Raw genomic sequence first — 26,003 nt, forward strand, 5'->3', positions numbered from 1 at the left:
TTTTGGCCGTGCTGTGTGGCTTGTGGGATCTTATTTCCCCCACCAGGTCCCCGGCAGTGGAAGCGTGGAGTCCTAACCACTGGACCGCCAGGGAATTCCCTAGAACACCTTTTATGCTAACTAATGAATTCTGGGGAGCAGATTTAGATGACTATATTGGAAGCCCTGGCTAGCCACTTCTAGAGTGTGAATTCCTTTCAGTGTTAATTAATCATCCCTAGAGCATAAATTACCGTGAACTCACACATGGATACACATTCCTCCTGTTCATACAGCAGTGCTTTAAGGTAAATTGCAGGCAATTCCACATGCCTAGGTTCCTCAGCCTCAGCGCGACTGATACTTTGCGCCGAGTAATGTCTTGCTGTGGGGCTGCCTGAGCACCTAGCAGCATCCCTGGCCTGTACCACGAGGTGACAATCACCCCCCCCAGCTGTGACAGAATGACCCAAAACGTCTCGAGATGCTGCCAACTGTCCCCTGGGGGAAAAATCCCTCCTGATGAGTGAACTAGAGTGACCATATTTCTGTTCAGTCTGGGACACTTTTTAAAAACTTTTTATATCAGAAAATTTCAAACAAATATAAAAATAGAGACGAGTTAACGAACACCCATGTATCCACACCAAACCCCAGCGATGATGAACTCAGCCAGTTTTGTTTCTGCTCCCACCCATTCCCTCCCACCAGCCCTCCCCTCAGATTTTTTGGAAGCAAATCTCAGACAACATTCATCTATAAATATTGAGGTATATATCTCTAAAAGACAAGAACTCTTTTTTAAACATAACCACAAGGCTCTTATCCTATCTTTAAAAATTAAAACTAATTCCTTAATATCATAAAATATCCAGTAAGTAAAACTAGGATACTTTTGAGAGTGTCACGGGGAGTGGACAGGGATGGCGGGCATAAATCAAGACTGTCCAGGAGAACCAGGACTGAGCCAGGCACACTGGAACATTTGGCTTCCCTAAACAGAACCCTCCTAATGCACATGTCCTAAGAGTCATTCCCCAGCTCAAAAACCTCCAAAGGCTACCCGGTGCCAAAACACAAAATCCCGACCCAATCTGACCCTCAAGGCCCCCTATGATATGGTTCCCCTTGCTTCTGCCTTATCCTCTGATGGTCCCTCTCCTGCCGCTACTGAGGTTACATCTGGTGACCAAATCTCCCAAGGAGACCATCCGCCTGCTTCCTGCTGCCCAAAGACAATGCTGGCACATGGGGCAGGGTGTGTGTATGTGCAGCGAGGCACTGGGAGAGCCCTGGACGTGGTTTCTTCGTTCACTTAAGTTCTAGCTCTCCCTTCCAGGCACATGAATTTGACAGCTGGCAGAAGTAGGATGTTTGGTGTTTGCTGTAAAAGACATGTTCTGGGCTAGTGAGGGCTCAGCCTGGTCTGACGTTTTTTTTGTCCCTTTCCTCCCTCCCTTGTTTCTTTCTTTTTTTTTTTTTTTTTTAACTTTTTGGCCACGCTGCTCGGCTTGTGGGATCTTAGCTCCCCAACCAAGGATGGAACCTGGGCCCGGGCACTGAAAGCACCAAGTCCTAACCACTGGACTGCCAGGGAATTCCCATTTTATTTTATTTTTTATTTTATCTTATTTATTAAAAAATTTTGTTTTCTTCCCTCCTTTTTTTTTTTTTTCAAACACATACCCTACTTTGCCTTTGCAGGACTGAAAACACTTACTCCCAAATTCAGGCTCTCATCCATCCTCAGCCATGCCCGGGGAAGGGTGCAGAGCTGGGGCTCGGCCGAGGTGTGTAGCCAGAGCTGCCAGCAGTGGAGGGGCCATCACCCCCGCACAGATGGACAGACAGACATACACAGACGTCAGCTTGTTTGTCCAGAGTCAGTAGTGCTGCTTCCTAGGAGGGTCTCCTCAGAGCCCAGGGCTCCCCGTAAAGGAGTCTTGCCCTCTCTGCCTGGAAAAGGCAGAATCTCTTTCCTCTCTGGCAACCCCAGCTCCACAGCCAGGCTTGCTGGGGGAGCTTCTATCTCTGTACGTCTCTACAAACCTCCTGATCTGGGGGGCTTCTTGCCGAGCCACGACTCTGAAGAATGAAAGCAAGCCATACTGACTGAGATGAAATTTAAAAATAGCCAGAAAATTGTTCCAGATCCCACAAGGCCATACCCCTCAGCTCTGTCTCATGCCACATGCCCAGGACAGGCTGGAGACTGGCCTGTTCAGGTCCTGGCCACCTACCACCAGGATGCCATCAAGACAGACCTTGCCCTGGTGCTTGCAGAACCCCGTTCCTTGGCTTTCCCCACCCTAGACAGGTCTCCCTCTGTCTGCCCAGTAGGGAGGACTCGTTTGCCCAGATCTCTAGCCAGTCCTCTCTAGTACCCAGTGCCTGGCCCAGGCCTTGAGTTGGCCTCATGTTTGCCCTGTCTTCCTGGTGGGTACCCTTCTGGGCCCTTAGAGTCCTTTCCTGCCAGCACAGCTTCATTCATTTATTCATGAAACAAATACTGAGGACCTACCACGTGCCAGGCACAGGACTAGGTGCTGGAACACATTGAAGCAATACAAACCAAACCTGCACTGTGGGGCTCTTATTCCAGGGGCCATTTGCACCCAGGTCACCATGATGAGTTTTCATATAGGGGTTAGGGTCCCTTCTTTTTTTGGAAGCCCTGGGATTCTTTTTTTTTTTTTTTTTAAACATTTGTTTTTTTTTTTTTTTAGTTTATTTATTTTATTTTTGGCTGTGTTGGGTCTTCGTTTCTGTGCGAGGGCTTTCTCTAGTTGTGGCAAGTGGGGGCCACTCTTCATCGCGGTGCGCGGGCCTCTCACTATTGCGGCCTCTCCTGTTGCGGAGCACAGGCTCAGTAGTTGTGGCTCACGGGCCTAGTTGCTCCGCGGCATGTGGGATCTTCCCAGACCAGGGCTCGAACTCGTGTCCCCTGCATTTGCAGGCAGACTCTCAACCACTGCGCCACCAGGGAAGCCCCAGCCCTGGGATTCTTATGCAAATGATTCTCCTCTTCCCAAGGGACCAGGATTGCAGGTCAAAGGCCCTGAAGAGAGGCCTGCCCTGGTCAGGCCACAAAAGGTCGCATTACCCCCTTACCCTGGACACTGGGGGACTCCAGCCCCTACCTTTACATAAGAGATAGATCTGTCAAGTGGCCTCTCTCTGAGGAAAGAAAGCGCAGTTCAAGGTGACTTTCTCTTTCCCTTGGCGAGGACAGAAGTGTGTGTGTGTGGGGTGGGCAGTGGGGATTTAGGCTACTAGAAACAGTCTGGTGAATTCTATGTGAATTTTATGTGGCTTCTAAAAGGATTCTATGAATCTTCTACGTGGATTCCGTTAAGATCGCATAAGGATTTTAGGTTCATCCACAAGAAGTCTGCACGGATTCTGTAAAGATTCTGAGAGATTTCACTGTGTCGAGCGCTGAAGCCCTGGCGTGTGAGCTGGGAGATCAGCCTCTGCTTTCGGCTGCGCCCCGCCCACCACAACTGGCCGCCCACCTCCCCTTCCCCTATGAATTATATAGCATTTCTTTTCCGCTGGGTTCCTTCTTTTGCCCTTTACAGAACCAATCAAGATGAGTTTATAAACGAATAAAAGGAAAACCCCAGAGCAAACAGCACGTGGCTGGCTTCGCTAGGGACATCCTCCGACATCAAAGGCTCCGAGGAGCATCAAAGATGCCGCAACACAAACACTCAGTGCCCACCCCCTCCTGGGGCCCCTCGTTAGGACTAAGGCGAGCGGCTTCCAAAAGGCACACAGAATCAGCTCTCTTCCCAGTGCTGGGTTTCCGGACGCCAGAGCCTGGGTTGCAGGCAGGTGGGCGGCGGCCCTCGCAGGCCCTAGACCCCTGGGCCGCAGGAGGCTCAGCTGCTCCCATGACTGCTGGCTCCTGGTCAGCTGCCTGCAGGTTCCCGCAAGCCGCATTCCTCGTCCCTGGGTGGGTGTGGGCAGCAGCAGACAGGCGTCCGGTCAGGTTAGGCAGCCCAAGAGAGGGGCTCAGGCCTGGGCCCTGGGTGGGGCCCTTCCCCAGCTAGCTGGTCCTTCAAGGTCTTCTCCCTCCAAGAAGCACACCTCCGCATCTGGCTCAATTCCAGTGTTTTTCATTTCACCTGGCTTCCTTCTAGGGCCAGTGCTGTCAGTAGAGTTTTCTTTTTTTTTTTTTTTATAAATTTCTTTTATTTATTTATTTATTTATTTATTTATTTATTTATGGCTGCGTTGGGTCTTCGTTGCTGCTCGCGGGCTTTCTCTAGTTGCGGCGAGCGGGGGCTACTCATCGTTGCGGTGCGCGGGCTTCTCATTGCGGTGGCTTCTCTTGTTGCGGAGCACGGTCTCTAGGCGCGTGGGCTTCAGTAGTTGCGGCACACGGGCTCAGTAGTTGTGGCTCGCCGGCTCTAGAGCACAGGCTCAGTAGTTGTGGCACACGGGCCTAGTTGCTCCGTGGCATGTGGGATCATCTCGGGCCAGGGATCGAACCCATGTCCCCTGAATTGGCAGGTGGATTCTTAACCACTGCGCCACCAGGGAAGCCCATAATTTTCTGTGACAGTGGAAATGTCCTGTATCTGACTATCCAATCCAATAACCTCTAACCAAATGTGGCTCTTGGACCTAAGGAACTGAATTTTAAGTTTTACTTAATTTTAATTAATTTAAATATAACTTGTGAAACGTGGCTAGTGGCAGTGGAACTGGATGGTGCCACCGTGAGCAGGGCCCCCTTTGGCCCATGGCTGCTCTCCTCCTACGTGCTGTCTACACAGAGGGCCTGGCACAGGCCTGGGCACACGGCAGGCCTCAGGCTGACTCGTCTCTGTGTGTCTCATGCAGCTTCTTCCCAGTTCACGCCTGTCTGCAGTAGTGGTTCCTGTTGCCCAGTCCCCACTGGGCCCAGGTCACAGGGGCTGTGGACGTGCCTCGGCCTGGGGATGATGGAGGAGACCTGGGTTCTGGTCCCAACTCACTGCAGACTTTGTGGTGCCCTGGGCTTCTCTGCCTCTCCACCGTAGCAGAACAGGGCTTGACGGTGCCTGAGTTCCATTGCTCTCCCGTGGCCTGGGGTCCAGAGAGGTACAGTTCAGCTAGACATCCTTCCTTGTTTCTCCTCCTCTTCCCCATCAGGCCCACCAGTGGCTAATGGGACGGCTTTCCAGAGCCAAAGAAAAATATTGGAGACAATTATCCCAGTGGTAGTGGTTAAGAATGTGGCTTTGGAGCCAGACTGGTTTCAAATCTCAACTCCGCTACTTACTACCTGTGGACCTCTGGTACGTTTAGCTGTGTCGAGTAGGATTAAGAGCGTGGGCTTCCGTGTCAGAGGTCCTGGGTTTAAATCAGTGTGTGCTGTACCCGGCTTGGACACTTCACAAGAATGATTGTGAAATTTTTGGAGATTTTGCAAGCCAGTTAATAAACGTGGCCATTGTTAATAATTAACTTAAACTTGAATAAATCATATGAAAAACGAACATAGCAAACAATCAAAACTCACCACTCCCCAATTATTTTACTATTGTCTACACTCTGAGGTCATTTACAACTACTGTGTCTGCAGATGGAAATCCTACATAACAGCCAGTGTCCCACTTTACATCTCCTACCAACTCTTTTCCCATAACATCACTTTGGTAGCTTGAAATCAGCCACAGTGAGAATATTTACACCGTGGAAAGTGGCAAAAACTATAAATCATGGCTTGATTTATTGTTTAGTTGGTTGTCTAGATGTAAGAAAGCACTGGAGGAAATGTTAATAATGCAGGTAAAATGTGTGTCGTGTCTGTAGTTATTACATTGTGAATAGCATAAGAGACTAAGGAAATATCCAATTCAGCAAAGCAGACACTTGTGTCAGTGATGAAAGAGTGAAGTTCCAATATATGTCTTTGTTGTTTCACTTCTGTTTTATTCATTACCAGAAAGAAAAATATCAACCAACATTCCTGTTGGAATGACACGTGGAGAACTGGTTTTCAAAACTTTGCCAGCTCTCTACTGGCTTAAGTCCCTTAAGTCCTGGTTTTGCCAGTTGCTAGCAGGGTGACTAATTCAAATGCTTCTCCTCTCTAAGCCCCAGTGTCGCCATCTGTAAAATGGGAATTTAACGTGTCAAATATGCCAGCAGCCTGATGGACTGTCGGCATCCATTTTCCCTGCCTAATGTGCCTTCCCGCTCACTAGAAGTGAGAAAGATCAAACTACATTTATACATTCCCTTGCAGCTAGCGTTCTGGGGGTGAATTGGTCCCCCCATACAGATGCACTCACAAAAGATCTGGAAAGCAGAGGGGAGGCAGAGCTACGGTTCTGGTGCTTCCAGCAATGTTGTGCAGATGTGGGATTGTCTGGCAGCAGTGCCTCGGCGCTCCACCAATTCTTTAGTGTCATGAGGAAGTTGAGGTAGGCTTTCCTCAGGCTCTTCTTAGTAGCAGTGTCAGGCTGAGGCTCCCAGGCCCTCTCCAAGCCCCAAGGGAGAACCCCAGGGACACAGTACATGGAAGACAGGTGCAGAGGTATGCACAGGTGAGCTCTCACTGCTCGAACTGGTGCCCAGGGCTCCCGGGTCAGCCCAGGCCATACCCGGTCTGACATGGACCCACTCTCTCCCTCAGAGGGCTGCATGCCCTCCCAAGCCCCGGCCTCTCTTCCATGGGCCTTTGATAGCCCCTCAGCCCAGGCTGAAGCTGACTCGCTTTCTGCCCACTTGAACCTCTCTGGGCTACGTTGGATCCAAGGACAAACTTCCCCATTTCTGACACCAGGAATAAAGTCACACTTTGGAGGATGTCCACGTCAGCCAGGAAATGTTTAGGTGCATTTCCTATGCTCAGAAGAAGGCCAACAGTAATCCAGCACCTCAACATGACAGTGACACCACAGCAACCCCAGAGAAGCCCTACAAAACCTCCTTTCAGGGATCTGTACCCTTCCTGTAGGAACTTTACCATGACCACACTCAGAATGGTGCATTTTCATTTCCCCAAATCAGGTGTTTCCTTCTCCTGGAATGACCTGACTTCTGTCTATCTCTGTGTGTCTCAGCCCTTCTGGTCCTTCAAGGCCAAGTTCAATGTTACTTTCCCAACTGAATGTGATGTTTTACTACCTCGATCTTCCCAACTTCACTTGCTCCCTGTATATCCCTCTATTAAACTTCTGTCAAAGACCCCAGTGAGATGAAACTTCTCAGCTCCCACCGTCCTGTGGGCACAAAGGAGGCCACGTGACCATGGCTCCCCCTTCCACTGTAGGGCTGCCGGGCACCCCACCCCACGACGGCTCAGGTCTGTTCAAGAACGAGCCACACCTGCTGGGCGCCGCGGCCTTCTCTCCCAGCAGGCCTGGGGGCATTTACCTGCCCACTGAAACCTGTGTCGCCTGCTCCTTCCACTTTTGCTGCTCCTCGTTCCAAAGCATCAAATGCTTGAGCCACCAACCCAGGGCAGCGGTCCCTTCAGGCCCCCTTGGGGTGGGCCACACCTCCAGGTCTGCTCTCCTTCTAAACTTTTGTGTCACATTTTGTCACCTGGGCCTTAAGGTAGTAAGCTGCTGATGTCCAGGCTCTCAGAAAGCTCTTTATTTCAAGAAAATGAAAGGAAACAAAACTATTTTCAGTTTTTGTCTATAACCCCTCTCGCCATACAGCCTCAAAAACTAGCCCAAGGGGTGGGCAGGGGACCGGAGGAGGTCACATCCCTCCATGGTCCTATGCGTTATCGAACACAAGTTTGTGTGCACGACACAGTGAGGCCAAACAAACTGAAACATCAGCATTTGGAGCAGAGAAAGGTTTATTGCAGGGCTATGCAAGGAAAACGGGTGGCTCGTGCTCAAAGAACCCTGGACTCCTCGAAGGGTTTCAGCGAAGGATTTTTAAAGGCCAGGTGAGAGAGGGGCGTCCCATGGTGTGTGATCAGCTCGTGCACAATTCTTTCTGATTGGTTGATGGTGAGGTCACAGGGTGGTTGACGTTATCAATCCTTAGGCACCAGTAGGTCTGGGGGATACGGCTCATGATCATCAAGTAGTTAATTTCTTCCATTTGGTGGTGGTGTTTAGCATCTGAAAAACTCAGGAAATATGCATGAGATACTATTATCTGGGCACTTCAGAGAGGAGCTACAGCAGAGGATATGGGGGCGGGGTCTGTCCCCAGAAGGCCCCATAGGTCCTGCTCGGCCACATACGCTCCCCCGCACTCTTTAGACAACTGTCTCTTGCACCTGAGGTTTCCTTTCTTTTTCATCACCACCCCCCTCCCCAAAATAAATGAAAGGGCAAAAGAAAACCCATGGGTAAACCTACTTGCCTAAAAGGATACCCAGGAAACTCCTTGTCAATCTGACCAGCACGTCTGCTTAGGTGGGCCCTTCCCTTCCCCATCCTGCACATGTGGGTCCCATGTCACTCCAACTCTTAAGTACAGATCAGGGGAACATTGCCAGAGGGGGACTTGTTGAAAGTCATCGGTCAGTGCCAGGGAGTGTACCCCACTTTTCCACGTATAAAGCCTCTACGTCTTCCTCTCACATGCTGTCTCTACCTCAGGGATGGGTGGGCGTCATTTATGCCGATCACCCAAAGGACTTTTCAAACCCCCTCCCTCCTGCAGAGTCTGATGCACCTGTTCCTCCCTCAGGTGTAAACAGAAGGAAAGGAGGGTGGGGACCCACTGTGCTACCCCTCATCGTGTCAAGTGCAGAACTTGAAACCTCCCCTAGGAAGCCTCCTGTTCTGTCGTGTGGCTGCCCTGGGGCTGCCACGAGGGGAGTCTGGGTTCTGGTTCCCTCCTTCCAGGCCGCTGGAGTCCGCCTGTTGCAGGAGTGGGGACTCCTTCGGGGCTCGAGAGTGGGCTCTTGTCTAACACTCGGAAATGAATTCTCTGAGGAGACACACATGCTGACAAAGCAAGAGACTTTATTGGGAGGGGGCGCCCGGGTGGAGAGCATCAGGGTAAGGGAACGCAGGAGAACTGCTCTGCCACGTGGCTCGCAGTCTTGGGTTTTATGGTAATAGAGTTAGTTTCCGGGTTGTCTCTGGCTAATCATTCTGGCTCAGGGTCCTTCCTGGTGGCACGTGCATTGCTCAGACAAGATTGATCCTAGCAAGAAGGATTCTAGGAGGTTGGTAGGACATAGGGACTGGCATCTCCTCTCTCCTTTTTTTTTTTTTTTTTTAATAGTTTTATTTATTTTTGGCTGCGTTGGGTCTTCGTTGCTGCGTGCGGGCTTTCTCTAGTTGCGGCGAGTGGGTGCTACTCTTCGTTGCGGTGCGCGGGCTTCTTATTGCGGTGGCTTCTCTTGTTGCGGAGCACGGGCTCTAGGCGTGCGGGCTTCAGTAGTTGTGGCTCAAGGGCTCAGTAGTTGTGGCTCGTGGCCTCTAGAGCGCAGGCTCAGTAGTTGTGGCACACGGGTTTAGTTGCTGCGCAGCATGTAGGATTTTCCAGGACCAGGGCTCGAACCCATGTCCCCTGCATTGGCAGGCGGATTCTTAACCACTGCGCCACCAGGGAAGCCCCTCCTCTCTCCTTTTGACCTTTCTCGAATTCTTCCGGTTGGTGGTAGCTTGTCAGTTCTGTGTTCCTTACCAGGACCTCCTGCTGTAAGATAACTCATGCAGGTGGTGACCATCATGCCTGGCCAGGGCGGGCAGTTTCGGTCAGTGGCTCCCCTAACACACCCGCATCAGGAGCAGGAAGGGACTTCTGGTCTTCGTCCATGAGGTGTGTATGGGAAGGAGGTCTCGGCTGACACAGCACTACAGCGGCACTTGCACAGCAAGCCTCAGGGCACGACCACAAGCAAGGCCTTCCCCAGACCCCAAGGCTGGGTGCTGGGAGAGGCCTGCAGTCTGCCAGACAGGTGTAGCGGCGGGAACCTGCTCTTGGCGCTGGCTGCCCTGGGTGTGGAGGCTGTACTGGAAGCAGGCTGAGGTCAGAATTGTTTTCGCCCAGCCTTGTATTTGTGGACACTGTTCTGCAACCCCACAAATTTCCTGAGATACACTCAAGCTCGGAGATTCTTCCCTCAGCTGTGTCCAGTCTATTCATAAGCCCATCAAAGGCATTCCTCATTTCTGTTAGTGTTTTTGATCTCTAGCATATTTCTTTTGGTTCTTTCTTAGAATTTCCATTTCCCTGCTTACATTGCCCATCTGTTCTTGAATGTTGTCTACTTTATCCATTCGAACCGCAGCATCTCAATGACAGCTGTTTTAAACGCCTGCTCTGAAAATTCCAACATCCCATCCGTGTCTGGTTCTGACGCTCTTGCTCTGTCTCGTCAAATTGTGGGAGTTTTTTGCCCTTTAGTATGTTTTATAATTTTTCTTGCTAGCCAGGCATGATGTACTGGGCAAAAAGTATTGCTGTAAGTAGGTGTTTAGTGATGTGGCTGTGAGGGGTGGGAATGGGAAAGTGTTCTATAGCCTGTGACTAGGTGTCAGTTTTTTTAGAGAGCCTAGGCCTCTGGACTCTGTTTCTTAGTCTTTTTCTCCTCTCTTAAGTGGGGCAGGGCGGCTACAGTGGACTGGAGATGGGTGTTTCCCTTCCCCCAGATCAGTTAGGTTCTGATTTAAAACCCAGCAAGTTAGGCTCTGGTTAACCAGTTTCCCCTGAGGGCAAGGCTTGTTAAGAAGAACCTTTAGAAGGGTTCCTTTTCCCTCCTCCTGCCGGAAGCCCGAGGGGATTTTTCTCTGCTACTTTACTGGAGAGCTCTTGGAGATAAATCTCACAAAAGTGTGGCCCTGCCCCCATGACTGGTCCCCCTGCAGATTTTCTACTGAGCCTCTAGCAATTTGTCAATTACAGTTCAATTTCCCTACTCAGCACTGCTTCCAGCCCAGGGAAGGTTTCTGCTCTGCTCCCACATTTGCAGTAATTCCTGGATTTGCTTGTCAGTCTCTCCAACTTTGGGGAAGGTGGCTTGTTCAGTGACCCCACTGCTCTGAAAAATCTAAGAAGAGTTGATTTTTCACTTTGTCCAGCTTTTCACTTGTTAGGATGAAGTGGCATCCTACTAGGGTTAGATTCTTGTGTGCTGGATGGAAAACAGGAGGTGACCCCATAAATTTATAGACACACTTTTTTATGTATGTGCATTTTTAATCTACAGAAAAGTGTCTGTAGATTTTGTCAGATACTCCAAGGTATTCTGAGCCCTTTGTCACAGAGCCAGGTGGTGGATAGAAGAAGGGCTTGGGCTTGGAGCCAGGGGATGTGGCTTAGAATCCTCACCTGGTTCCAAATTACTTCGTGAACTGGAGGAGCCAGTTTATCCTAGGCCCTCTCTAAAATGGGACAATAGTCTTTGTCTTGTGTGGTGAGTTAAAAACACATTCACAGTCATGTTCACACATCTTTGACATGCTTCCCATCAACAGGTGGAATCTGTCTTCCCCTTCAGTATGGGCTGGCTTTGCTGAGATGCTTCTAATGAATAGAGGCCGGAATGAGGCTGTGTAACTCCAGATGCTCGGTTTGAAAAGGGGGTATAGCGTCTGCCTGGCTTTCTCTCACCCAGGATACACGCCCCAGGAGCCCCTGAGCCCGCATGTCAGAAGTCTGGCTGCCCAGGAGTGGCCATGCTGGAGAGATAGGAGGCATGACTCTGGGGTGAGAGGGAGGAGCCCCAGCTGTCCTGCCCCCAGCCATCAGGTATTCCCGGGCCGGAAGCCAGGCAGGTGAGTGAGCGGCTTCAGATGACTGTTCCCCACAGCCCTGGAGCTGCCCCAGCTGATGCCAAGGGGAGCAGAGACAAGCTGGCCTTGCTGAGCCCTGCTCACTTTGCACATTCACAAGCAAAATACATGTTGCCGTTGTTTTAAGCCACTAAGTTTTGGGGTGGTTAGTTATGTAGCATTAGATGATAACCCAACACCCTGCCTACCTTCAAAGGAAGTCATAAGCATCACCTAGCAGGATACCTTCCACATGGTAGGTACTCAATAAAACCGAATACATGTGACCTAAAATCGGGCCAGTGTGAGCAACTGTCGGTCATGTTGCAGAATAATCTGGTCACTAGCACGTCTGTTTAACTAAGCTAAGTCACTCGGGGTTTCTAGAGGTGCAAAGCCTTAGTCACCCCAGGCCAGCCAATCAGCTGGTTCCTTGGGGGAGGGGTGGTGTGTGTGCCTCTGGACCAGACACAGGCCCTATGGGGAAAGCACACAGAGGGAGGGTGTTCTTTTTCCTACTGGCTGTTGGTCACCACGCGGTTCCCAGGAAGGGGTGGGGACAGTGAGGAGGGCCTGGGAGCAACACGCTGAGGCTGGGCTGGGTGATGGTGGTCCCTTTGGGATCCACAGCCTGCCCTTCCGCCATCTGGGCTCTGTGCCCTCACCCCGAGGCTGGGGGCCTCTCCTCTGTGCCTCCAAGACCGGCTGTGCGTTCTGTTATGCCTGTACCATCACACATCTATTTGCTGCTCTCGCTCCCTCACAACCAGGAAGTCCTTCAGGGAAGGCCTTGTACTTTATTTTGTTAGCCCAGAACTCAATACACAGGCTGGCATGAGTTAAGTGTCCAATAAATGTGTGCTGAAGGTCTCTGAGCATCTCGTTGAGTAGCCAGAACAAGGGCAGGGGGTGGCCATGAGCTGAAGTGGCCCCCCGAACGCTTGCTGTGCTGGTGGCTGAAGGACCAGAGTGGGAGCACCCCCCCACCCCCCGCCCTCCCTTCAGGCTGAGTTTGGAGGTCCTGTCCTGCTTTGTGCCCCATATTCCATGGCGAATCCCCTGGCAATAACCTGCCCAGTCCTGGGAGTCCCCTAGGATGGGGTCCCATGGCTGGAGCTCCCGCACTGCCTGCTCGGCGGCCAGCCTCCTCCAGCCCCTACCCGGTCACAGCTGATGGGTGAGGCTCTCCGTCTTCCTGCCCAACTGGTCGTACAAGCCGCAGTCTGATATCAGCTCTGACTGCTGTTTTCCCAGAAGAAGGTTTGCCCAGACCCAGAACTTAAAATCCACGTGAAGACCCTTTCCAAGAAAAGGCTGCGTCCTCCGAGGCTCTGAGACCATAAAGGAAGCAACCCAGGCTGCCCTGAGCCCCACCCCCAGCCTGCGCTTCCTAGTAGACACAGAGCTCTGCAGCAGGAAGGCCTGCCCACCAGAGCCTCAGGGCCCAGCTGCTCCATCCGCCTGCCTGCCCTGGGCCTGGATGTCTGCCCGAGCATATGCGATTTAACTTGCTGCTGGAGAAATATCTATAAAACATGAACTGTCAACATAAAACAGCCTGTCAGACCCAGGGCTGGGCTGATGGAGGGGCGCCCAGCAGCCGGGGGGAGTCCCCACCATGGAGGCCATGACACACACCCTCTCTTTCTTTATCCCCCCAATTCCTGACCCCAGAAGATGTCTTGACCCCTGACACCACGGAGCTACCCTGATGGAAGGACAGGTCAGCCTTGTGCGGTGTGTCACAGCCGCGTCTCAGTGTCCACGCCCACGCTGGTAGGGCCCTGGAACCCCGTGCTCCTGAGACAGGGACTCCTTCTGTCCCTGTGTGTGGGACAGGGTGTGGCCCGTAACTGGTGCAGCCCAAGTGCAAGTTGATTGCCTGAAATCAGCCTTCACTCTGGGATCTTTTAGTTGCAAAGGAAGTGAGGGAGCAAGGAGGACGACATCCCCTGGCCACGTGGCTGAGAGCCCTCCCAGCGCGACCTCCACAGCAGGCTTGCCCAGAGATGGTGAGCATCGGCCCCCTGGCGCCCCCGAGGGGCGTGGGCTCGATGGTGGGAACTGGGGTCATCTCAGGAGAACAGCTCCCTAGGGGGCTTTCTTGGTTCCTCTGGACCCTCTGCTCCTGGCCCACCTGCTGCTTGGAATTGCCACAGAGCTTTCAGGGGGGTGAGGGGGCTTTAAAAGCTGGGAAGGACTTTAGCTCTCAGTCTAATGCCGGCCACAAAGCACAGCGCTCCTGCCTCCCTCCTCCCCCCGCAGTGCTGGGGCACAAGTGCTCTCAGAGCAGCCCCCAACCCCCATCAGCTGGAACAGTAACTCATGCTCAGACCCAGGAGACCCAGCAAGACGAGCCGGGCAGGCTTCTGGGGGCCACTGTGCCCACGTGTCCCCACGTCGTGAGATGGGATTTTTTTCTTTCTTCCCACATTGCCCACATCCTCCGTTCTGGGCCTGGCAAACACCAGTATCCCTGGCACATAGCAATGCCAGGGTAATGAATAGAGCATTGAACTCAAGGTGAAGAGAGAGAGAGAGACTCTGAGCATAATTCCACACTGGCTGTATGCAGATAGGTGGCCCACGGTGGCAAGGTGAGTGGACCATTTATCTTGGAGACCTACATCTGGGATCTGAAGTCAATTCCCTCCCTCTGGGCACATTTCGAGTGAGAACAGATGGAGCAAAATAGCTGACAACACAAGCCATTGGTTGGGGGTCAAAGGGTCAGCGTCCAGCCAGAAAGGAGAAGGGAGAAGGACCTTAGTGGTTTCGGGAGGGGACAGAAGAGAGAGGCCAAGAGGGAGGGGCTTGCTCCCTGTGACCTGCAAGAGTAGGGTCCTGTGAGGCGCCCCCAAGGACAAGGGGGTGAATGAAATGGAGCAGAGGTGCCCCAGCAGAACCTCCTTTCCTGCGGGGCCTCTGCCTGGGCTGGTAGACGTGACCTTGAAATAAAGGACTGCTTGGGTTTGCTCCGGGGCTCCCTGTATGAGCCTGATGGACAGAGGGTAAGGTGTGCAATAATAATAAGACTGCTAACAGCAGATGTGTGGACTAGACAGGGGGGTGTGTGTACGTCTGTGCATGTGCACTTGTGCGTGCACACGCACCCTTCCAGGAACGAGGTATGCTCAGACAGAAGCTCCCAGCAGGGCAGGCAGCTAGCACTGTGCACTTACTGTGTCTCCACGGAGCCACAAAGGAAGAAGAGGACCTCTCTGCCGGAGAGGGGTTCCAATCTGTCTGGGAAAGACACACCCCGCCCACACCCCGACCCCAGACACCAAAGGGATAATCAGAGTGTGAGTAAGCACTAGACAGTGGCTGTGTCACCCTGGTCTGCGGTGTGAGTAATGGGGCTAAGCAATGCCATGGGACACGCAGAAGACACCCCGGGCTCATGAATCTCTTTCTTCTTGGCTTGGTGTGAATCACAGCTGCCATTTGCCAGGCGCGAGCATCCACGGAGTTTTGAGGCTCTCCTCCCTGGAGATTGTGATATTCTCCTGCCGTCTGGAGTGAATCCCACTTAAATCCAACTCATCCTCACCGTAACTGGCAGGCGGCATCAGGAGATCTGGAGAGTTCAAGTGGGGTCTGCTATGAAATACAGAGGTGCTGGACTCACGTATCCAGGCTTTTGTAGTTGACAACATCTCCCTGCTGGGTATATTTCTGGGAATGACCAATGAGCTGGCCTGTCAACCCAGAGATGTAGACAATTGCTTGAAAGTCTTGGGTTGAAGGACACCCGCCCACACACACAGCCGCCCCAAAAGAGCTGAGTCAGCAAATTGAGGTGAAGAGGCATGCTTTGTGTAGTTGCCCCTGTGTGTGTGTGTGTGTGTGTGTGCGTGCGCACACGCACGTGTGTGTGGGGAATCCTGCTCAGCATGGCCAGAAAGGATGGAGAAAGGATGGGACACATCCCGAGGCCCCTGTGCTTCCAGAGCACATGGACCAGGCTCCTGCCCTTCTCTGGACAGAAGAGGTTCCCTGGCCCGGCTCAGCGCAGACAGGGAGAGCGAGGGGGGGGGGGGCGGGGGAGGGAGGGATGGGTGTAGCCCCAACACTCATAAAACCTCTTCATCTGAGTGTTTATGGGCCCAGATCCCTGCGGTAAGCCTTTAAAGTCACATAGCAGACTCCTGTGTGTTCGTAAGTTCCTTTCTGTCTGTAATATGTTGCCCCAGCAACACTTGCTGGTCCCCTCCCACGTCACAGCCACTGGGAAATGGGGAAGTCGGGGTGTGGGGGGGATGGGAAGATGGGGGAGATGGGGGTGGGGAGGTGGCTGGAGAGTCCATGTGGCTGTCTCAGGGTTGGGGGAAGAGTGGAGGCGGCCACTGGGCAGGGCTTCTCCAGCCTCCCAAGGAACTGCCACTTTCCCTGATTAGCTTCTGCCCAACTCCCTGGTGGTGGAGGGTCCCGGCATCTCCAAGCTATGTCCCAGCTCTTCCTCATTCCAGGGAAAGTATGTGTAAAGTAGGGTTGCCAGATCAAACACAGGTGGCTCCGTTAAATTTGAATTTCTGTTAAACAAAGAGTAATTTTTTTAGTATAATTATGTCCCAAATATTGCACAGGGCATACTTGTACTAAATAAAAAAAAAAAATCATTCATTGTTTATCTGAAATTCAGATTTAACTTAGCATCCTATGATTTTATTTGTTGAATCTGGCAACCTTAACTTGAAGGGAACCACAGCTATTGTCGAAAGTCATTGAGAGAGTCTTTTCTGTGTTCCAGGCACTGGGCTGAGCCTTTGAATGTGTTCTTTCATTTAAACCTCCCCATTACCCCGTATCCCAAACTTGGATGATTTTCCTAATACCTTTAAGATGTTTGCCATACCTTTTGCACAACACCTGTACTATTTTTTTTTTAATTTTTATTTATTTATTTATTTATTTATGGCTGTGTTGGGTCTTCGTTTCTGTGCGAGGGCTTTCTCTAGTTGTGGCAAGCGGGGGCCACTCTTCATCGCGGTGCGCGGGCCTCTCACTATCGCAGCCTCTCTTGTTGTGGAGCACAGGCTCCAGACACGCAGGCTCAGTAATGGTGGCTCAGGGGTCCAGTTGCTCCGCGGTATGTGGGATCTTCGCAGACTAGGGCTCGAACCCGTGTCCCCTGCATTGGCAGGCAGATTCTCAACCACTGCGCCACCAGGGAAGCCCTGTACTATTTTTTTTCTTAATTTTTATTGGAGTATAGTTGATTTATAGTACCTGTACTATTTTTTTAATTTAATTCTTTTCTTTAGTTAATTTACTTTAAAAAAAAAACCCTTAAATCCATTTATTTTTAAAGGAAAATTTACATCCACTATCACCTGTCATAAATAGATGCAAAATTAAATACAATGTTATCATTGTATTCCCTGCTGTAGGCTGAGGTGTTGGGGAGGTATTTTAACCACTTATGGGAGGTTCCAGACTCTCACTGTGGCTACACTGTTAACTTCAGCACTCTTACACCTTCTTCCTGGCTGGAAGGAAGAGCCTACCCCCTCCTAAAGAGGCTAGAAATGCTATGTCCCCTTCCCCAGCCTCCCTTCAGCCAGGACATGGGATTATGGCCCATCTGTGGCCCCTGTGACCTGAGTGAAGTCCGCTGGAAACTTCTAAGGAAGATTTGCTTCCCCTTTATGTGAAACAAACACTGGAAGCAACCAAAATGCTTACCGAAGGATAAATGGATAAAGATGTGGTATATACATGCGATGGAATATTATTCAGCCTTAAAAAAGAAGGAAATCTTGTCATATGCTACAATATGGATGAACCTCAATGGATGACATCATGCTAAGTGAAATAAGTCAGTCACAAAAAGACATACTGCATAGTTTCATTTATATTTATATGACGTATCTAAAACAAACTCTTAGAAACAGAAAGTAGAGTGGTGGTTGTCAGGGGCTGGGGAAAGGGGAAAATGGGTAGTTGTTCATTGGGTACAGTGTTTCAGTTTTGCAAAAAAATTTAAGAAGTTCTAGAGATAGTAATACATAGTTACTATTGTATTGTGCACCCCAAAATGCTTAAGATGATAAATTTTATGTTATATATTTTTTACCATAGTAAAAAATAGTTTTGGAATTAAATAGTAGTGATGGCTGTACAATATTGTGAACTGCTGAATGGTTCACTCTAAGATGGTTATTTTATGTGAATTTCACTTAAATAAAATTTATTTTGTGTTTATCTTAAACGAACAAATCCTGATTTAAGCTACTCTTAATGTCTTTAAATAAGGTCATAGATGCATACGAATCCTGGTGCAGGTGCAGCCATTTTGTAGCTATGAGGGAACATGCCTAAGAACCAAGCCAATAAGATGAAAAGGACAAGGAAAGATGGAAAGGACCTGGGTCTTTCATGACTTCTTTGAGCTGTTGAACTTCCCTGAAAGTGCCTTCCCCTGAAAAGTTATGTGAAATAATACATTTTCCTCACTGTTTTATTCACTTTTAATTTGAGTGTACTATTATTGCACTCAAAGCATCCCAACTTGTACAGGTATCAGAGACTTTCTTCTTATATAGTCAGAAGATTTGCAGGGGAAGGAAGGAAAAAGGAATAAATTTCCCACCATGTAATTCATCATCATTTAAAAGTATGTCAACATACTACATAAAATAATCTATTATACCATTTAAAATCTCCAGTGATAAGCATTCTACAATTTAGGAAACTCTGTAGAATTATTACCCATATTTTTCAGGTGAGAAAATAGGTATGGTGACATAGCTAAGAAGCTGAATAACCTTCTTCACTTCCTAATGAAGCCCTGAATTTGCATGGTGCCACTGAAACCAAGTATTTCAGGGGAGGAAGAGCAGGTGGATTCCAGCCCAGGGCCTTCCTTCCCTCTGTAGCATTCTCTTTTTGCATTCTACTGACCCCGTCTACACTGGCCCCCAGGATGTAGATCCTGTATCCTCTTAGATGCTCCTTCTCTTGGAGCATGGTGGCTACTTCACAAGCCTCTGGCCAGGCCTCCCCCTCAATTCCTGCTGCAGGCCTGCCTCCCCATAAAGGGTACCATCCTGTGCCCTGGTATGTGCAGGCTGGTCTCCTTATTCCTGGACCCATTGCTGCCCAAGCCAGGGATTTGGTTCTAACCCTGCCCAGCAGGTTCCGCCGTACTCACCTTGAACCTCTCATCTTGTCCTCAGGGACCAGTCAGCTGCCAGGCCCCCATTATCCATCCCATCTAGTAATGACCCTTTAACCTTTTAATGATCATGGCTTTGGTCACAGATTCAGGTAGAAGTGCAGGCCTGGCCTCTGAGAGACAAGTTGCAAAGCAACAGGGAACGAGGGAAGTAGGGGGTGGTGGAGAGGAGGCTGTGTGCTGTCTTTCGGGATCTGCTATCTGCTGGGTCCCCACTCAGCAAGCGAAACGGAGACCCTGCAGCTGTCCCTCCCCCCATTCCAGAGCCTTCTGGGAAGTGCCTGGCACTTAGGGGACAGAGGACTTGCATTTGGCCCCAAGCTTCCCTCTCTAAGCTCCAAGCTTCTTCTTTCATAAAAAGGTTCCTATACATATCCTATGGGAACATCCACGTCAAAAGGCTTTGTTTCTATACAACAGCCACAAATTTGAAAATATATGTGAAAAAGATCCTCTTCACAACACAATTAAAACTCACAAAATTTTTAAGACCAGTCCTAAAAAGAAACGAGAGGCTTACTAGAAGAAAACCATGGGGAAATCCCTGGCAGTCCAATGGTTAGGACTCTGTACTTCCATCACAAGGGGCACGGGTTCGATCTCTGGCTGGGAACCAAGATCCTGCAAGCCACATGGCATGGCCAAAAATAAATAAATAAATAAATAAATAAATAAATAAATAAATAAATAAATAAAAACATAATACCGGATATAAAAGAAGACCCAAGAAAGAGCAATAGATACTATTGGTATATAAGGGAATCTCAATATTATGAAGCTACCTATTGTGGAAATTATCTATAAAATTCAGCACAGCCCCAATAACCATCTCACTAAGATTTCTAATTAAAATTACAGTGTTATTATTATTATTCCCACGGAAGAAAAAATGCATAAGAAAAGACTATTTTGAAAAGGAAGAACAGGGAAGGGAAACTTATCCTTCCAGATATCAAAACATGTTATGAACTTATAGAATTAAAAACTACATAGGAATAGACAAATAGACAAATGGAATGGAACAGCGAGTGCAGAAACAGACCCTTGAATACATAAGAATTTAGTGTATGATAAAGCTGGTATTTCAAATGAATGAAAAAACATTCAATTAAAAATGCTGGGAGAAATGACTGTAAAAAATGAAAATCAAGGTTGATCCCTACTTTGCACCATTCATAATAAAAACTCTAGATCACTTACAGAACAAAACATTTTTTTTTAATTTTATTTTTATTTATTTATTTTTGTTTGCATTGAGTCTTCGTTGCTGCGTGCGGGCTTCCTCTAGTTGCGGCGAGTTGGGGCTACTCTTCGTTGCGGTGTGCGGGCTTCTCATTGCGGTGGCTTCTCTTGTTGCGGAGCACAGGCTCTAGGCGCATGGACTTCAGTAGTTGCAGCACATGAGCTCAGCAGTTGTGGCTCGCGGGCTCTAGAACACAGAGCTCAGTAGTTGTGGTGCACAGGCTTAGTTGCTCTGCCGCATGTGGGATCTTCCCAGACCAGGGCTTGAACCCATGTCCCCTGCATTGGCAGGTGGATTCTTAACCACTGCGCCACCAGGGACGTCCCAAAATTAAGAATTCTTGCTTTGTGAAAGATCCAGTAAAGGGGATGAAAGGATAAGCTGATAAGCTAAAGACTGGGAGAAAATATCTGTAAAACACTTACCTCACAAAGGACTAGTATGTAGAATATATAAAGATCTCTCAAAACTGAGCAGTAAAAAAACAATGAAATTCAAAAATGGGCAAAATACATAAACAGACGTTTCACGGAAGAGAATATAAGCACGTGAAAAGATGTTCAACATACTTAGCTATATGTTTAATTGGGAAATGCCAATTAAAACTGCTCACCAGGATGTGAAGAAATTGGATCTCTTAAGCCTTGTAGGTGGGAATATAAAATGGTACAGCCATTAGAAAACAGTGTGGCAGTTTCTTAAAAAACTAAACATGCAATGGTCATTCGAACTAATTGCATTTTTGAACAATCTGTACACAAATGTTCAGAACAACTTTATTTGTAATAGCTCCAAACTGGAAACAACCCAGATGTCCTTCAACAGATGAATGGTTAAACAAAGTGGGGTGGGAACTTCCCTGGTGGTGCAGTGGTTAAGAATCCACCTGCCAATGAAGGGGACACAGGTTCGAGCCCTGGTCTGGGAAGATCCCACATGCCGCGGAGCAACGAAGCCCGTGCACCACAGCTACTGAGCCTGCACTCTAGGGCCCGCAAGCCACAACTACTGAGCCCGTGTGCCACAACTACTGAGCCTGCGCGCCTAGAGCCTGTGCTCCACAACGAGAGAAGCCACTGCAATGAGAAGCACGTGCACTGCAATGAAGACCCAATACAGCCAAAAATAAATAAGTTAAATAAATTTTTAAAGAAAAGTACACGAGATCTCTCTGTATTATTTCTTTGAAAAGAATGTGAATCTACAATTATCTCAAGATCAAAAGTTCAGTTAAAACAACTACAAAAGAATTAGAAGAAAATATAAGATATTATTTTCATGGATTTATGACAGCGAAAGCTTGTAAAATAAGACACTCAACACAAAAGCCATTAAAGAAGATATCAATAAATTCAACCAAATCAAAAGACACCATAAACAAAATGGAAAGCAATCAACAAACTAAGAAAAATATTTGCAACAGGTACAGTATACACATAATTAATATTCAAATTATGTAAGTATCTGTTTTAAATCAATATGAAAAAGTAAACAAGGCACAAGAAAATAGGTTAAAGGATATGAAAGGACAATTCACAAAAGGAGAAATTCAAACAGTCAAGAAACCTATGACGTAATATATCCAATAATCAAATAAATGTAAATTAAAACAAAACCTTTTATTCTATCAGACAAATAAAAGAGAAAATTTGATGGATCTAGGGCTGGTGAAGATGGGGGGTATTCTCATATTTTGTTGGTGGGAGTATAAGTTTGTAGAATCACTTTGGAGGGCAACTGAAGAATCTGTTAAACTTTAAGATGCTCTTACCTTATGACCCAGTAAATCTGCTTCTTGGTTCATCCCTGGAACAGTCCTGTGTGCCTGAAGCAGCAGGTAAATGGTCCTTCCTGCAGCTTTCCTCATCATAGTGAAGAATTGACTTGACCTAGCTGTCTGTCACGGAGGGGATGGTTACATAAACCCTGGTGCCTCAATTCTTTGGAATACTGTGTGTAGAGCACATTGGAAGTAGTAAAAGCAAGTTGCTAAATAATACAGAGAGAATGATAGACAACATTCATGTAAACATACACACAGTTTCTGGAGGTAATTTTCATTTTATGTTCATGACCACAAACCTCAAATGATCATGCAACACAACCTGGTAATCCTAAAATGTTTCTCTCCTAAGTTTATTTTCTTTTTCTAAAATGACTATTTTGTATCTTCTCTCTCCTCACATTTCCCACACCCACTCCCTGCTTCACAGCCAGCTGATGACCTTGCTTAATACTCACCAAAGAAAAACAATTGAAAATAGAATTACCATGGGAGCCAGCAATTCCACTTCAGTTTATATATCCAAGAGAATTGAAAGTAAGGTCTCAAAGGGATATTTGCACACCCATGTTCACTGCAGCATTATTCACAATAACCAAAAGGTGGAAACAAATGTCCACCAACAGATGAATGGATAAACAAAATGTGGTTCATCTATATAATGAAATATTATTCAGCCTTAAAAAGGAAGGAAATTCTGATACATGGTACAACATGGATGAAATTTGAAAATATTACACTAAGTCAAATAAGCCAGACACAGAAGGACAAATACTGTATGATTCCACTTATATGAGGTATCTAGAATAGGTGAATTTGTAAAGACAGAAAGTAGAACAGAGGTTACCAGGGAGGGAGGATTTTAAAATTTTTTTAAATTTTATTTATTTAATTAATTATTTTTTTATTTTTGGCTGCACCTCGCAGCTTGCGGAATCTTAGATCTCCCCTTGGCGGTGAAAGCATGGAGTCCTAACCACTGGACAGGCAGGGAATTCCCGACGAGTTATTATTTAATGGGTGCAGAATTTTGGTTTGGGCTGATGTAAAGTTCTGGAAATGGATAGTGGTGATGCTTGCACAACACTGTGAGTAGATTTCATGTCACTCAACTGTCAAATTAAAAAGGGTTAAAATGGTAAATGTAATGTATGTTTTACCACCTCACATACACAAAAAGTGCGAGGGGATTTATTATTAGCCTTTCTTCCTGCTATACAGCAGGACCCACCCAGCCTATTAGGACAGGTTAGAAAAGAATATACCTTGTTTCCAAAGACATCCCCTCCCCTGGTCCACTCTAAAATAGAGGTGAGAAATAAGACATCTGGACCTAGGAGCAGGGAGCTGTGTTGGATAACTGGGTCCTCAGAGGGCATCAGCGGGCAGTCCCTTCACCCTGGATTCTGCACGCTCTGTGCTCCAGTGATTTCTGCCCATTTCCAGGAGTTCTGCGGTGTTTGGAGCCACAGAGGACCCAGGCCTCCCATGCCCATCAGCACACCAACAACCAGGATAGTCCCTGCATGGGCACAGATGACCAAACTTGCCAGGAAATAGGAAGTAGCAGGGTGGTCTATGGGGAATCTGTCAATTCATGGTTTGTCCCGGCCCAGTCTCTGGCCTCCACATGTCCAGGTTTTCAGCCTGCCCCAAACAGCTGAGGTTTGCATCAGGATCTGCCACGCAGCCCCTGCAAACTAAGCCATGAAAACGAAACGGCCTTTGGCTCCTAAGAAGACTTTATACATCCCCCCAGACTTCCACAACCCATATCTCTGCCCGCCACCATACGCTTTAGGAAATGCAAGAGCAGTAAATCAAATTAATCTCATGAAGTTCCCCTCACTTAATGGAGCACATGTACTCCATCAAAAATGGCTACAAGGTGAAAGACTTTTAAGTGAACCTCACTTCCCCACTGATTTTCACTCTAAAATCAGAACTGTGTTCTCCTGGAGAAAAAATAATTGGCCATTTAAATATGATATTCCCCCCAGTTTTATTAAGGTATAATTAACAAATAAAATTGTATATTTTTAAAGTGTACAACATGGTGATTTGATATAAACACACATTGTGAAATGATTACCACAATCAAGTTAATTAACACATCACCTCACATAATTACCTTTTTTGTGGTGAGAACACTTGAGATCTATTCTCTTAGCAATTTCAAGTATACAGTAGTGTATTATTAACTATAGTCACTACGCTGTGCATTAGATCCTCAGAATTCTTCATCTTATTACTGGAAGTTTATAACCTTTGACCTATATCTCCCCCTCACCCCCAGCCCCTGGCAACCGCCATTCTACTCTCTGGTTCTATGAGTTCAATCTTTTTTTTTTTTGATTCTACATGTAAATGATACCATAAGTTTTGTCTTTCCCCGTCTTGCTTCTTGTCACTTAGCAGAATACCCTCCAGCCTCATTCATGTTTTCACAAATGGCAGGATTTCCTTTTTTATGGCTGAATAACATTCCTCTGTGGGAGTGTGTGCGTGTGTGCATGTGTGTATCACATTTTCTTTATCCATTCATTTGTCACCAGATACTCAGGTTGTTTCCATTTCTTGGCTATTGTAAATAAGGCTGTAATGAACATAGGAGTGCAGATATCTTTCTGAGATATTGATTTTATTTCCTTTGGATATTTACCCAGAAGTCCTACTGCTAACTTTTTGAGGGACTTCCATACTGTTTTCCATAGTGGCTGCACCAATTTACATTCCCACCAACTGTGTTCCAGGGTTCCCTTTTCTCCATACCCTCTCCAACATTCATCTCTTGTTTTTTTGATAACAGCCATCCTGACATGTTTAAAGTGATATCTCATTGTAGTTTTGATTTGCATTTCCTTGATGGTTAGTGATGTTGGCCGTTTGTGTGTTTTCTTTGGAAAAATGTCTATTCAGGTCCTTTGCCCATTTTAAAATCAGATTACTGCCTTTAAAATCAGATTTCTTCTGATGATTCCTGACTCATTTTTTTCCTCAGTTCCCCTGAGTACTTTATGATGAAAATAGCAGCTCAGAAAGACTTGACCTCTCTAAGACTTGCTTAGTCATTTATTCATCCATCACACATGTATTGAATACCTACAATATAACTGTCACTAAGAGTATCATGATGAGCAGAACCAGTATAGTCCTTGCCTTCATGGGCTTATAGTCTGTGGGAGAGCCGGATGTTAGACAAATAATATATATATAAAAGAAAAAAGTAGATCAGTAATTGGACTATTTAACAAGGGGGAATGTGACCCAGAGAGGGCTGAACTGAGGAAGTAAGGTGTGAGCTGAGGTATGAAATATTAATTAATTTATTTATTCATTCATTCTCTTGACAGATATTTATTGAGTGTTGACTATGTTCCAGGCACTGTTCTAGGCTTTGGGGATACAGTGGTGAACCAGCCATCCCAAGTCCCTGCCCTCATGAGCTTCCCTCTCATGAGCTTCCTTCTCACAGTTAATGAGTGAAGTTGGGGTCATGAGAGAGGTGGTCAGAGGGAAAGCAGGAGCCAAGGGCCTGAGGCAGAAAGGAACATGGAACTCTCAAGGGACAACCATACCCTGTTTGGCTGGAGCCCAGAGAGGAAGAGAAGGGCAGATACAGATGAGGGCTGGACTGGTAGACAGGGTCTCAGACCACAGCCTATGACTTAGGATGCCAGTAATGCAATCACTGGTTCACGTCTGTGTTAACAATTTCCTTCCCAAATACAGCCCGTTGCTTTTATGCCCATTGGTAATGGTGGCTTGCTGGGCTTGGCAAAGCGCTGATGGCCTCAGGTGTTGTCTGACAAATTGGGTTTTGCTTTCCCATGTGCATGTACGACCGATGGCAGCAGCCTTAGCAAGCTAGCCACCCCAACATGGACTCATTGACACCCAAATTCCCTCCATGCTTTTTCTGTGTTGTTCCTTTGAGATCTTTTACTTGATTTAACAAGTGGGAACTCACTAACCTTGTGACCATGAGAAAGTTACACAACCACTCTGAGCCTCAGATTCTTCACTGTCTTCTGGGGGATAATAATACCTCCACTGTGGGGTTGTTGTTGTGACGCATTGAATGAAATTCGAAAATCCACGTAAAACTGAGCAGCACAGTAC

The sequence above is a fragment of the Balaenoptera ricei genome, chromosome 13, assembly GCF_028023285.1.
Source record: "Balaenoptera ricei isolate mBalRic1 chromosome 13, mBalRic1.hap2, whole genome shotgun sequence".
NCBI lineage: Eukaryota > Metazoa > Chordata > Mammalia > Artiodactyla > Balaenopteridae > Balaenoptera > Balaenoptera ricei.